Below are 13,107 nucleotides of genomic sequence, written 5' to 3' on the forward strand. Positions count from 1 at the left end.
AGTTAAAATATAGAGTTTGGGATATATTTGCCATATAAGAAATACGACCCGGCGTATAAGACGACCCCTGACTTTTGAGAAGATTTTCCTGGGTTAAAAAGTAGTCTTATACGCAGCAATATACAGTAATATGGCAACCCTATGTATAAGGGTGGGGAACAATGAGGTTGCTTGTTGGCCTGGGGTTTGTTTGCTTGCCATTGGTTTTTTTTGGGGGGGGAGGTATAAGGTGTGTTTTTGTTTCATCCTTTTTAAATTTTTCTCGAACGTTTCTCAAGAGGTATTCCACAAGTCGGAGCATAATTGTTTCCATCCAAATGTTAACGCTCAGCTTTACAAAACAGAATCCCTAAGTGGAAAATAGCTTCAAGTAATTGCTTGCCTGCTCATTTCCTTGAGGAGAATGTTATGATGGCTTAATAGAGTTCCAATTGAGAGCCTGCCTTTATGGAATCCATAAGGTGAACAGCAGTTTTTTTTTTCCAGAATGAGTCACAGTGCTCTGCCTTTGTGTAAAACTAGCAAATGAGGGTAAATGATTGTCTGCAAATTTGTGTCTTGTAAGATGCTTTTCGCAGTGACAGCATTCTCAGAATTAACCAAAGGTAAAAGACGCACAGGGGCACAATAAACTCCCCCCCCCCCCGGTATCTCATTTTGATTTATATATTTCTTTTTTAAAACCAGACTGTGTGGACGGTCTGCATTTACACACAAGAGTCAACAGTGTGATGCAGAAGCAAAAAAAGCTAACTCTATTCTAGGCTGCATCAACAGATGTCTACTGTCCAGATCATGGGAACTAATACGTAGTACCATTCTATTCTGCGTTGCTCAGACCACACCGTGTCCAATTCTGGGTGCCACAATTTAAGAAGGATGTTGACAAGTTCTAATGTGTGCAGAGGAGGGCAACCAAGATGATCAAGGGTCTGGAAACTAAACCTTACAAGGAACGCTTGAAGGAGCTGGGTATGTTTAGCCTGGAAAAGAGGAGAGTGGGAGGAGAGATGATATCTTAAGGACTGTCACATGGAGCAAGTTTGTTTTCTCCTGCTCTTGGACTCGAGGCAATGGCTTCGAGTTACAAGAAAGGAGATCCTGACTAAAGCTGTTCAGTGGTGGAACAGATTCCCACGAGAGGTGGTAGACTCTCCTTCCTTGGAGGTTTTTAAGCAGAGTTTGGATGACCATCTGTCATGGATGCAGTAGCTGAAATTCCTGAATTACAGGTGGTTGGACTAGATGACCCTTGGGGTCCCTTCCAACTCTAAGATTTTATGATTCTATAACAGTTATTCACATGCAATGTTCAATGAGTGCACAGCCTGTGTAGTCTGTGTATGCAACAGTTTAGCTGTACATGTAGCATTCAATGAGTGTAGAGTCATGTACACATTTGCTACCCGCAAAAGAAAATGGCTTCATTGAAGCAATTCCCTTTTACTGGCAACAAGGTATGGGATGCTAAGTGTGTTATATTTCTTGAAACAGTTTCCTAAAAAGGTTTACGTTTGACAGAAAGAATTGTGGCAGAAAGTGGAAGGTAGCTTTTCTCATTCAATTTTTCTTGCTCGGTGTCTTAATTTTTCAAAATTACAGCACCAGCGTTTTAAACAAAAACACTGACTTCGGTAACTATAAGAATCACAGCTATTAAAATATTGTGAATAAATAATTCTCACTGTTATTCTTAGAGAAAGCATGTCTTTCTGTGCTGCAAGCATAATCACAGCATAATCACATACATATATACAGTAAGAAGTAAGTCCTATTGTGCGCCACGAGACTTTCTCCAGCCCTAGGTAAGTCTATATAATTGCAACCCTAAATTTATTGAACATTTATATGTTAAATAAATGTTTTGACAGGAGGGTTGGAAAATGCTTAGCTAACACCATTCTAAAAAAATGAGGAGTCAGCCATCTCTAAATAAAAGAAATTGGATATTGTCTTTCTAAACAAAAAGGAAGTTGTGGAGTACAATCCTATGTGCATTTATTCACTTGCAAGTCTCAATATATTCAGTGGAATCTTCTATCAAGTGTGTGGAGGCTGCAGTCCCAGGGCGTCCCAGATGCCGAATTAGGAACTCAAATGCATATGTGGTGGAAATGTCCGGGAATATGTAGGTTTTGGAAGAATATCTATGAAAAACTTAAGAAAATGTTAAAATGTACAATTGAAAAAAGACCGGAAATGTTCTTATTAAATATAATACCAGAAGACATTAAAACCCCAAATAGAACATTGTTGATGTATGGAATTGTGACAGCAAGAGTCCTGATTGCGAGGAATTGGAAAAAACAAAAATTTACCCAGTACAACAGATTGGCAAGTTTTAATGAAGGAATACTCACAGCTAGCAAAATTTACTGGAAGAATTAGAGGACAAACGAAACAAAAAATAAAAAAGGAATGGAGGATATTTGATGAGTACATAAAGAATAATGGTATAGCTAAATCCTAATGGCAGACTAAGATTGAACTTAATTGAATTTAAGGGAAGATTATAATAAACGGAAGATAAAAGCTGTGCAATACGATACAAAAAGGTGAATTCATAGATTACAGAGAGAATAATTGGAAGTCAGTTAAAAGAAGATATAAATGAATGATTTTACTTTTTCTAATTTTTGCCCTTTTTTGTCTCTTTTGTTTTTGTTTATTTTGTGAATGTATTTTGGTTATATGCAGAATGTATTGTTCTTTTTGTCTATAAAAGTGTGTGTGTATGTTGAGTGTTTATGTTTTAAAGAGAGAAATTAATAAAGTATATATATATATATATATATATATATATATATATATATATACGGGTCAAATTTGTGTGTAATAAAGCCTTGATGAGACAACATGGGGCTTTTCCTTGCTTCCTGAAAGTACAACAGCTATTTTGCCTCTTCTCTACTACGTACAATATTCTTGTGACAGGCTGAAATATACCTTGCAATGAACCCTGTGCAGAATACTTGATTTTCTTTAGCTTCACTCTGGGAGTCTTTCCAGATTTTCAATTATTCTATCTTGGACCTTGGAGGATTGCACTGAATAGAGAAGAACACATAAGGATAGTGGGCTTCTGTGAGAGAGCAACATTCGTATGAGCACACACTGCTGGCTGGCTACCAGCAAATATATAATTAATAATACACCTGCGTTTGGATATAAATAGCTACGTGTATACGGACAAGGGCACTGATCTGTATGCAGTACAATTCACATGCCAGTTGGCTTAGTTGCGGATGAACGTGATAGATATCCATTAGATGAAAAAAAAAAATCTATCAAAGCTGCTGGTTTTTTGTTTGTTTGTTTGTTTTAATCCTTTATGTTTACTTAGGTAAAAGTAAAGGTAAAGGGACCCCTGACCATTAGTTCCAGTCATGACCGACTCTGGGGTTGCGGCGCTCATCTCGCATTATTGGCCGAGGGAGCCAGCATACAACTTCCGGGTCTTGTGGCCAGCATGACAAAGCCACTTCTGGTAAACCAGAGCAGCACACGGAAACACCGTTTACCTTCCCGCTGTAGCGGCACCTATTTATCTACTTGCACTTTGACGTCCTTTCGAACTGCTAGGTTGGCAGGAGCTGGGACCGAGCAACAGGAGCTCACCCCATTGCAGGGATTCGAACCTCCGACCTTCTGATCGGCAAGCCCTAGGCTCTGTGGTTTAACCCACAGCGCCACCTGCGTCCCTTTACTTACTTAGCATTTACTTAGCAGTCAATGATCACCATCCAAAGAAAATGGTGACTCCCATCACAAAGCCATAATAGCATCAACATGTTGAAGAGATTTCGTTCCCATCTCCAGTGTATTTGTTCCAAAAAGTATGTGCAAGTTTGTTTTCCCCAGCAGCCAAATCCATTTTAGGCTTCAAAGGTGTATGATTTAAATCCCGAGGGAGCAGAAAATATTATTTATGCATGCGGCCACGACTGTGCAGATGTTATTGGCCCAGAGATGATAAGGTCCCTACTAGAGAAGAATGGCAGATAAAGTAGATGGATTATGCCGAAATGGCTAAAATGACTGGAAGAGTCAGAAATCAGGAATTTTAATAATATAATTATAAAAATTTATTGTTTATACCCCACCCATCTGGCTGGGTTTCCCCAGCCACTCTGGGTGGATCCCAACCAAGTATTAAAAACACAACACAGCATTAAACATTAAAAGCTTCCCTAAACAGGATTGCCTTCAGATGTCTTTTAAAAGTAAGATAATTCCTTATTGCCTTGACATCTGATGGGAAGGCGTTCCACAGGGCGGGCGCCACTACTGAGAAGGTCCTCTGCCTTGTTCCCTGTAACCTCACTTCTCGCAGTGAGGGAACCTCCAGAAGGCCCTAGGTGCTAGACCTCGGTGTCCGGGCTAAACAATGGGGGGGATGTCACTTGTAGCTTAATGTTGAATTTTGGATACAATGGAGATGCAAAAGATTTGGATTATCATAAAAAACGCAGGAGGAAATGGTTAACAATAGGACCCACAAAGGGGAAGAGGGAAGTCCAAGGGATTCCTTGGAATCTTGTTTTTATGTTGTATGTTCGATATGTGACTGTAAAATTTTAAGCTGAAAAACCCAATAAATAAATTTATATAAAAAAAATTGGAAATCCCAACCCCATTTTCCTGGAAGTAAGCCCAATTGAGATCAATGGGACTTACTTCTCAATAGCCATGGTTAGGATCAAACCCGTAGGAAAGCCCAGCCACTAATGTGAGCCCATCTTTGTAAGGAAAATCACTGAAGCTCATAGAAATGGAAGGATGCCAAGGCCAAGACAAATGATGGGGGAGAAATTCTATTCAGCTTCAATGTAAAGCTTAATTTATCTGCATGTTCCGTAACAATAAATGAACTGATACACAGCCATCCTTCAAAGTTCACACTTACCCGAATTTTGTGATTCCATTCTCCAACAATAGTACCAAAATTTGTATTTTAAAGGGGGAAATGGAGAAAAGTTAGAAAGAAGAAGGAAAGAGGAATATATCAGTGGAAATGACATACTGAAATGTATTACATTAAGGAAAGTTGCCTGCAAGAATGGTCAAGACTGCATACAGAATTGCAGATGAAATTTGCATCGAACTGCTGGAGAATTTTCACCGTGATATATTGTAAATTGCTGCAGAAGTGTGAACCTTCCACCCCATCATAAATTGATAATAATGCCACCTAGAATCATAGAATCATAGAGTTGGAAGAGACCACAAGGGCCATCCAGTCCAACCCCCTGCCAAGCAGGAAACACCATCAAAGCATTCCTGACAGATGGCTGTCAGGCCTCTGCTTAAAGACCTCCAAAGAAGGAGACTCCACCACACTCCTTGGTAGCAAATTCCACTGCCGAACAGCTCTTACTGTCAGGAAGTTCTTCCCAATGTTTAGGTGGAATCTTCTTTCTTGAAGTTTGAATCCATTGCTCCGTGTCTGCTTTTCTGGAGCAGCAGAAAACAATCTTTCTCCCTCCTCCATATGACATTCTTTCATATATTTGAACATGGCTATCATATCACCCCTTAACCTTCTCTTCTCCAGGCTAAACATGCCCAGCTCCCTAAGCCGTTCCTCATAAGGCATCGCTTCCAGGCCTTTGGACTTTCGGCCAGCTTTAACCCAGTAATTTCTGTTATCTCCTTAAACACCCTTTGCCAGAAAAATTGTACATATTTACACCCCCACCACATGTGAACATAATTTCCTGTTTCCTGGCATCCCCTCCAACATAACACTGAATAGTCCTTGTTTATTTGATTGAATCTGACTGCTGTTAAAAACCATCTCCAAATTAATTTATAATAATTTTATTTTATTCTTATAGACAACATTTTCAACGTACATTTCTCCCATATTTCCCCCCAGCTTTGACCATCTATCTGCCCTGTTGTCGAACTGGAGAACTGGAGATCTTCTGGCATGCAAAATTGGTGATCTTCCACTGAGTTATGTCACTTCTTGTTCATTTTAGATTGGAGGGATTAATTTTTTTAAAAAAAGGAAGGAAGGAGGGAAGGAGGGAGGAAAGGAAAATCAGAACAGTGAGAGAGATTCAGTGGTGAATGACAGATACATCAATCATGTGACTAGACAGAGTAACAGGTGAGGTCACCAAGGGAAGGTGTATTAAAAATAAACAAAGGTGTCTCAAAATAGGCCTTTAGAGAAGTGCCAGCTTCAGAGACAATGATTCACGATATCTGTTAGAGAAAGAAGCATTCAGCATGAAGAAGTGCTATCTTGGGCTTAGCTCGGAGATAAAACCAAGATTTGAGGGCATGTATCTGCACAAAGTTTAAAAGGAAAGCAGGAAAAGAGATAAAATGGTAGGAGGGAATAATTGAGTAAAAGGTTTTGCTTTAGCACTAAGCTTCCTCTTTTCTTAAAGGGGGAAATGGAGAAAAGTTAGAAAGGAGAAGGAAAGAGGAATGCACCCGCAGAAGAGGGAGAAGGAAGTTTATACGGTAGCTCTGAGTGAATAGGGTCGTGAAGATAAATTAAGTGGAAGGAGGCAGTACTGGAGACATAGGAGTGAGTGACTATTTTGGTAGAAGGGCAAATAGGAGAGAAACTAGAAATAGGAGTGTGCCTTCTTCCTCTCTGACAGCAACATTATTGCTTCAGGTGTCATGTATGACAGAGGTTTAGGAGCTTAGAGTGCTGAAATGTAGAAAACATGGTCTGATTTTAATCCATCTGCAAGCCACAGGTACTGCACAATAGCTAACCTGTTCAGAAAGTTTGAAGTATTTTAGACAATGTAGCTAGTGGTTTGCACACTGTTATGTGAATTCATCCATGAGTTTGCTTTGTCAGGTGGAGGTCAATAAGCCAGCTGAGAATCAGCAAAGAAGCAGTTTTATTCTTAATTAAGAATGGTGTGCCCTGACCTATCTGTCATGAAGGCAGACCTCAGATGCACAAATTCATAGCCCTTTTATACACAATGGTAAACAACTCGTGCTAGGTCATTTCAGCTACGCATTAGTCTGTGGATTAATTTCGAAGCATTTCCTTATTTGGTAGCCCTGTTAGTTTGTTAGCCGTTTCTGAAGTCATTATCTCATAATCACACTTTCTCCTTTCACAAGGCCTTCCTCCTTCCTTGACAGTTTCCCTGCTGAATTTCTCATTCTCTCTGCATTCCTTAATGCCTTAATATTGTAACGAATGAATAAGCACCCGTTTCATGCTTTGCGCTTTTCTTTTCTTTTTTAAAAAAGAACAAGTTAGTTTCAAACTTCTAAGTGACTCTAATAAAATGGTGCCCTCAGCGATGTGCTATGAAACCTAATTGGTTTCAGTGGGGTTGCACTGAGTGCAAGGTTGATCCAAAAATTGCTCCTTTACACCTGGCACCTTGCCAGGGCATTATTAGTTGTTACCTTACTCGGGTAACTTGACTACATAGTCAATCAATTACATTCGGGTCAGTGTTGGAGGAGAAACCTGCTATGTTCAAAGGAGGCGATTCAGGAAATCTGGAGAGACAGGCTTTCGTCTTGCTGTGAACTGAATTTCCTAGTATGCAGTAATAACACACATAAGCACAGTAATCAACCATATGCAGTTGGGAGAAATAAGGGAAAAGGGATAGAGTATATGCTTTCCTTTGCTGCCAAAGTGTTGGGTGATTTCCTAGCAATGTAGAAAGCATATTATATTATATATATATATATTGTTTGTTTAGCTGGCAGGGCCTCCCACAGCCACACTGATAAATCTAAGCCTCATTCTGCACACGTGAATTTGACCCCGTGTTGGAAAAATCCCGGGGAATTCTGCATTTGCAACAAATGCTATCCAGTGCATGCAAAACAGCCGAGAGAAAACAATAACAACTAGGCTTCAGTAACTTGACAAGTCAGTGGAAGGGACAGTAAATTGATTTCCTGAATTGTTAGGATATGATCCAACCCTCGTTAAATTTTTCAGTCCCACTGATATCAGTCTCACTGCTTAAGCCTATCTCCCAATCATAGCTGCCAAGTTTTCTCGCGAGGAAGCCTATTCAGCATAATGGAAAATCCCTTTAAAAAAGGGATAACTTGGCAGCTATGCTCCCAATGAGTCAGGGAAACTTAAAAGCAGTGTATTCTCTATCGGCTCACACTCCCAGTTTATCATTCAAGCATCTGTGTCTGGGACAGCTCTACAATTTTTGAGACCCTTAGGTAAGAATTTCTAGGAGGTTCCCTTAATCAGTGAAAAGAGGAAGAAGCAGACCTCATGGCTCTATGAGGTGTACTCCCAACCCAACATTCACTTAGAACATGGTGTCCTCCAGATGTTTTTGGACTGTCACTCACACCAGTTCCAGCCAGCATAGCCAATGGTCAGAGATGATGGGAGTCATTCTCCAGCAATATCTAAAGGGCACCATGTCACCCTTATACCTTTCCCTATTCCCTGCAAATGTATTCCACAGTCTATCCATCTGATAAATTATCACCATTAAGTGGTGATAATTGGGGGAACATATGTCTCGGCGATATGATGTGCCTTTTAGTAATTACAGTACATTTCTGAGCACAATTCAAAGTGTTGGTGCTGACCTTTAAAGCCCTAAACGGCCCTGGCCCAGTGTACCTGAAGGAGCATCTCCACCCCCATCATTCAGCCCAGACACTGAGGTCCAGCTCTGAGGGCTTTCTGGCAGTTCCCTCACTGCAAGAAGTGAAGCTACAGGGTACTAGGCAAAGGGCCTTCTCAGTAGTGGTGCCCACCCTGTGGAATGCCTCCCATCAGATGTCAAGGAGATAAGTAACTATATAACCTTTAGAATACTTTTGAAGGCAGCCTTGTATAGGGAAGCTTTTTAATGCTTAATGTTTTATTATGTTTTTATATATGTTGGAAACTTCCCAGAGTGGTGAGCTACAAATAAATTATTATTATTATTATTATTATTATTATTATTATTATTATTATTATTACAGTTTGGGAGGTCCATTTTAAAAGTCAACTCCCCCACTGGCTGGTCCTAAGTAACACTAAGCCAGGCATAGGCAAACTCAGCCCTCCAGATGTTTTGGGACTACAATTCCCATCATCCCTGACCACTGGTCCTGTTAGCTAGGGATCATGGGAGTTGTTGTTAGCTTGGGCTGTTGGGAGATGGAGTCCCGCAACATCTGCAGGCCACCATGTTGCCTATCCCTGACTTGCTATTTTTAACACATCAAACATGACACAAGATTTGGAGCATAACAACAGATTTGAGAAGCTGTAGGAGACACGTGTTTACTTTCGTACGCCCCCATACTTTTGCAACTCAGGATGTCAGAACATCATCTCCCCCCCCCCCCGCTCTAAAGCCCTTGCTGTTGGACTAGCAAGGTGCTGCTATATTAATAGAAGACGGGAAGCAATAAGTTTTATCAAAATGGAAGCAATCAAATCTCTGCCCTCCTCTGCTGTTTGCTTATCTGCCTTTACCCTGGAGAGTGCTGCAGGGTTATTTTTCTGCTCCAATTATTTAGGGAGAGTTATGTGGAAGCAGAGAGCCTGGCAGCTGGGCCTGGAAATGGTGATGGTTTTTGTTTTTTTGTTTTTTCGCTATTCTTGAATTCTATAGGGAAGGACTCCCTGATCCTTATTTGTTAATGGAATCACAAGGGGTTCCCCTATGAGGTAGATAACCCTAAACAGCTTATGCAGAAAAAGGTGTATAAGAAAATTTGAGAGACACCACCATAGTAAACTTTGATGTCCTCCTTTTATTGCACTGCAGCTACAAATGAGGATGTGGAATGAATGAATGAATGAATGAATGAATGAATGAATGAATCTTTATTTGCATCAACCATCGGTCATAGCAATAAAACAACAATACAATATACAAAGAATAGAAATAAAAGTCAATTGTATAAAACACATTATAGGGTTTTGAATCAATAGTCAAATAGTGGGATATTATTCTGATTGCCCCAGCTAAAAACCTTGCAACCTTTGCTGTCACCTGCTCATCTTGATCTGCCAAGAGAAAGGATACTGTGGCAGTGGTTGAGCGACCCGGAATGGACAATAAAAGAGAGGTGATAATCTCATTCCCCAAGTCTTTATAAAGAGTGCAAACCAGAAGGGCATGCACCACCGATTTGGTACTGCCAGCTCCACAGGGACATAAGCCTCTTTTTTTTGGTGGAATCTGTTGGAATCATCCCTCAAGTACAGCCGAGGGCAATACATTCAATCTTGTGAGAGTAAAAGTGCACCTATATTTTAGAATTGCTAGGTTATGCAGGTAGTGTTCCAGAGAGTCGAAATGGGTAGGTGGAAAATAGTCATACCATGGGCAAAATTTCCTTATTGTGGGCAAGTTGTTCTGACGATTGACATCATTTAGGCACTGACCAATTAGACTGTTTGCTTGACTAGAACCCAAAGTGAGTAGCTGTTGTGATGATAAACCACAAGAGTGAAGTTTTTGATGGACAATTTTAGTCCAGGCCAGTCTTGTGACCATCTTGCAAATGAGGATGTGAATATGATTGCAGGACTTCCTGTTCTTGGGTAGCAGAAACATGGGGCAACCCTTACTAGTCAGTTTCCTTTGGAGGAGAAAATACACTGTAGATTTGTTATCCTAACCCTGGCAGGGCTGAATGGAGTGTGTGTGGAGGGGGGGGGGTACCACCATGTCGACATCCCTGCTGCAGGTGGAAGGTATAGGGGACTGGCAGATTTGCAGATTATTCTGTCATCCTGGAGCCGGTGCAATGATCCAGTCTACAACCAGCCCAATGCTGCCATCTAACAACATCAGGGCCAGCTCAGGATCTGTTGGATTCCAACCCACCTCAGTCCTTCTCATAGACATCTGAAGGCAGCCTTGTTCCGGGAAGCTTTTAATGTTCAATGTTTTGTTGTGAAGCCGTGGGGTGGAGTACAAAATTTATTATTTTTATTATTATTATTACCGTTTCAGAACACCCTGTTCCAACACCTTCTGCTGGTTTCTGACAATGAGCATACCACTGTTGGCACTTCCACCCACCCACACATCTGGCAAGTGGGGAGGGTGGGTGACATTGCCATCTTTCCACAGGTGAGAGCTAGCAGGAGACCATCAGCAGCCATCGAGGTGAGTGGATGGCTATCTCTGCTCCATTCACCCCACACACCACCCTGGACAAAGGAGGGTTTGGTTGCTCTGAAAAATCCTACTCTTATTTATTTGCATATACAGTGGGACCTCGACTTACGAGCTCCTTGACATCCACCATTTTCGACTTACGAGCGAAAAAAGTGGCCGCGCGCTTATGGTAGGATTTTTCCGACATCCGAACGGAAAACCCGTTTGCAGCTAGATGCGGTTTCCTCGACTTATGAGTTTTAGATGCGGTTTCCTCGACTTACGAATTTTTCCGTTTTCAATGCATTCCTATGGGAAACCGCTTTTCCTATGGGAAAGTCGACTTACAAAGTTTTCGACCTACAAGTGTGCATTCGGAACAGATTAAATTCGTAAGTCGAGGTCCCACTGTATGCAGATATTACAGAGAGTCCAAGAGCAGTCAGACAAACACTGTAAGGAATTTCAGTTCCCTTAGAGAACTCTGTTTTTCAAAAAGTTGTTATATTTTTAAGAGTTATCTGAGACAGCTCAGAGTGTGGTTGTCCCTGGAGGGTGATCCTTGCCCACCTGGCCTGGAGACCTCCCTTTCCCCAAGCAGACATTTTCTTGTGAAGGAGGAAACTAGCAGCAGAGAGATCAGACTCATGATGCATGGATGTGCTGTCTGGAGCATCCATTGCCCCTGAGATATATATGGGAATTGTAGTTTCCATTGTCTCCTGGGCCACGGGACCTAGGGGTGTGTGTGTGTGTGTGTGTGTGTGTGTGTGTGTGTGTGTGTGTTAGAAACTACAATTTCTATCCATCCCTGAGCAAGGATGGGGCATTTTAGGCTCTCAACATTACCAGATAGCCAGTTCCACCAACTCCTGCCCTCTTCATAAGGATGAGAGTGGTTGGGAAAGATTGGCATGCCAATTACAAATCGAACCCAAAACTCAGAGAAGTTGGAGCCCAGCTAAAAATGGGTTGGGGAGGAAGGGGAATCCTCAAATTAAATACTACAAGACCCTGGATTCTGAGCTATTCGTAATATAAAGCAATAAGGTTTTGTGATCATTACAAGATGAGTGGCAATCTGTGTATTTTCTCTTGAATCCTACACATGTCTGTGTCGTGTCTTCTTTGTAAGCTGATGTCCTTACAAGAAGACATGAATCATCTGTGACCAAAAATAATGAAATGTGGGACTGGCAGTGCCAGAGCCCTGCCTTTGATGTGTTCATCTCTTCCGAATCTCTCCTGTAAAACTGACAAGCTGAAGTGGCGGCCTCACAGATCACTGGCAAGCCTCCAGTGAGAAGAGTGTCAGCATGCAAATGCCAAATAAATTTCAACAGTTCCTAAAGAGGAAAGGAGTCAGATGATAGCTGCTCTGGCTCCTACCCCAAAACATGCAAGCAGAGGCTCTTACTTGTAAGTAAGAAAGAGATCTTTATTCAGGCAAGTCGTGGTACAGGCTCAGCAGCCGACACAGGGTTCAGGAGTCACAGTTTAGGAGCAGGGCCAAAAACTTCAGAACTGGACAGAAGCAACCAAGGTGTCCCAACAAGTTTTCATGCCCCACCTGCCAAACTTTTAAAGACAAGACATGCATCAGAGCCTGCCAATCCAAACCAGATACTGACAGTGGTGTGAGGCTCATAACTATAGCCCTGTGGAGTGTCAGGATCAAGGAAGAAAGTCTTACGAAGCAAGGCTTAGGATGGGTACAGAGGTTCGTAATTGTGGATCAGCTTAGTTGAATACATTGTGAATTCCAAACTTATCTGAGGACCACATTTGAAGGATATGTTCCTTTTACCTCACTCCTACATTTTAAAATCGTTCATGGTGAAATCCTATATCTGTCTACTTAGAAGTCCCATTGAGCTGAACAGGATTGTAGCCTCAAGGTATCTTACTCTGAATTGCTGTCTAAAAGATCTAACTTTGGACATAATACTACGTCTTTACTGTATACTTATCCATTGGTAAGTATACTTTTCAGTTATTATGGGTTCGTTTATTGTTT

Source organism: Zootoca vivipara, chromosome 1 (genome assembly GCF_965207765.1).
Source record: "Zootoca vivipara chromosome 1, rZooViv2.hap1.1, whole genome shotgun sequence".
Taxonomy (NCBI): Eukaryota; Metazoa; Chordata; class Lepidosauria; order Squamata; family Lacertidae; genus Zootoca; species Zootoca vivipara.